The 2,366-nt window shown below is 43.3% G+C and overlaps 1 non-coding gene across 1 annotated transcript; it reads right to left on the bottom strand.

The window, feature by feature from the left end:
- Positions 1-398: 398 nt before the first annotated feature.
- trnah-gug (transfer RNA histidin (anticodon GUG)) lies at positions 399-470 on the bottom strand. Its single transcript has one exon. It is a non-coding gene; the product is annotated as a tRNA-His (tRNA).
- Positions 471-2,366: the final 1,896 nt, after the last annotated feature.

Raw genomic sequence — 2,366 nt, 5'->3', positions numbered from 1 at the left:
CAATGTGAGAGTCAGTGTTAGATTCTGCAGTGCCTTACTGAAATAGGAAATGACTCCACAACCACATGATGAAAGAGCAGCGCTCCCAAAACTAGTGCTCAGTTAAATTTGGTAGACTCTAACCTGGTGATGTGTGATTTTTAACTTTATACACCATAGTCCAACACCGGCATCTCTAAATTAATGAAATGGGGGTGTGGAACGGAAAGCTGAGTTAGTGGTCGAAGGAGGGAGAGAAGTCTCTGAGAACGGGTGGATTTGAATTCTGACATATGAAACACAGAGATGTGAGCGAGCAGAATTTGAAGGCAAAAGATCATCACCTTGGAGAAAATTCCCATGTTAAAACAACTGATTCCTTTGTGTTTCACACAAACTGGGGCAGATAGAGCAATCACTGCCGTGACTCGGATTCGAACCGAGGTTGCTGCGGCCACAACGCAGAGTACTAACCACTATACGATCACGGCATTTCACAGACAAGCACACCGACTGTACGCAATAAGTACAGTATCATAGGAAATGTTAGGCAGCGAACCAAATGCACAATATCAGTGTTAAGCGAACAGTGGCAGATATGTGGGAACTGAGAATGGGCTGACCGTTTAATATCGGTTCCCCCAGTGGCTGTGGTGACATGACTCTATGATTGACGCTATGGAACAAATAACTGGTTGGGATTAATATGCTGAATGCTGAGATAAATAGATTTCACCAAAACATCAAAAATTCCGGGGACTGTGCAGGTGTTGTTGAAATGTATGCTTCAAGAGTAATACAGTTTAACATCGGCTATTTCATCAGTTTCCCCCCACAAGGCAGTAACCACTGCTGCCACAGAGTCCCAATTCCCAGGCCCAGAATCAGAGGAACTGAGTGACGCAGTCACGAAGATCCAACTGGAAGTCGGGATGGGAGTGAGGTCGCACAGATACTTGAGGGCTCCAGTGACACAACCGATGAATGCACGGTATTTCTATGACGGTTTAGAAGCGCAAGCAATTCCGAGGTTGGGAGTGCTCCTGGTCAAAGACGGGGCAGAAGGGTATTTTTTTCCCGTTTATAGCAACCTACAGTGCACCTTGCTGAGACAGCTGAGTGCCACAACTGGAGCATGGGCGGCTGGTTTGAAGTTTGAACTTGCTTCACTATCACCCACTTTCCTGGATTGAATTGCTTTCACCATTTTCATTTCCAATTGTTTGATATCTCCCTGAAGTCTGCGGCTTTCTTCCTCATGGTTAATTGCATGACTAACTGTTGTATGATTTGCACACTGCTAACTCACGGCCACTACAAATAAATATGAATCATTGATCTATTTGAGAAAACAGTGGAACTAACTGCAGGCATGCTTCGTAGGTTTGCAGGCGACACCAGAATTGTAGACAGTGAGAAAGATTATCTAAGTTTCAAAAGGATCTTAATCCAATGAGGCGTTGGCCTGAAAAATGTAACATGGAGTTCAATCTGGATAAATGGAAGGTATTGCATTTTGGTACAACAACAAGAGTAGGGCTTTGCGTAATGTTGGAGAACACGGGAGCTAGGGGTGCAGGTGCATAATTCCTTGTAGTTTGCATCACCTCCAGACAAGATGTTTCAAAGGCATTTAACATACTTCCCTTCATTGCTCAGTCCTTTGTGTATAGTAGTTGGGACGTTATGTTGAATCTTTGCAGAACATTGATGAGGCCTCTTCTGAAATATTATGTCCAGTTCTGGCCGCCCATCTGTAGGAATGATATTATTCAGCTGGAGTAGGTTCAGAAAAGGTATACACGCATGTTGCCAGACTATTTTCAGATTCGAGATCGGGGTGCTGGAAAACCATAACAGGTAATGCAGCATCCGAGGAGCAGGAGAATATTTTTTTCGTGCAAGTGTCGTTCATCAGGCTCTTACCCGAAACATCGATTCTCCTGCTCCTGAAATGCTGCCTGACCTGCTGTGTTTTCCCAGCACAATACTCTGGACTCTCATCTCTCATCTGCAGGTCTCACTTTCTCCTAGTTGAGACTGATTTCACTCTAGGTTAGGGGTTTGAACCGTGACCTGACAGAAATTTATGAATTATTGAGAGGCAAGTTAAAGTTAACGATAGCTGCCTTTTCCCAGGATGGGGATTTCAAGACCAGAGGGCATATGTTTAAGATGAAAAGAGAGAGAGTTTTTTTGAAAAGGTCATGTCAGGCATTTTGTAAGGAAGGTATTATACGTGTGCAATTAACTTGCTGAGCAAGTGATGGATGAGGGTACGTTTGCAACATTTAATGGACAATTGATTCCAAACATGAATGGGAAAGTGTTATTTTTAAAATAAATTTATTCATGCCTAGTACATCAGTTATTTCCCAGAGGATATT

The sequence above is a fragment of the Chiloscyllium plagiosum genome, unplaced genomic scaffold (genome assembly GCF_037043375.1).
Source record: "Chiloscyllium plagiosum isolate Xiang-an unplaced genomic scaffold, Cpla_swu_hap1 HiC_scaffold_39, whole genome shotgun sequence".
Taxonomy (NCBI): Eukaryota; Metazoa; Chordata; class Chondrichthyes; order Orectolobiformes; family Hemiscylliidae; genus Chiloscyllium; species Chiloscyllium plagiosum.
This window is presented reverse-complemented; position numbering and strand designations above follow the sequence as displayed.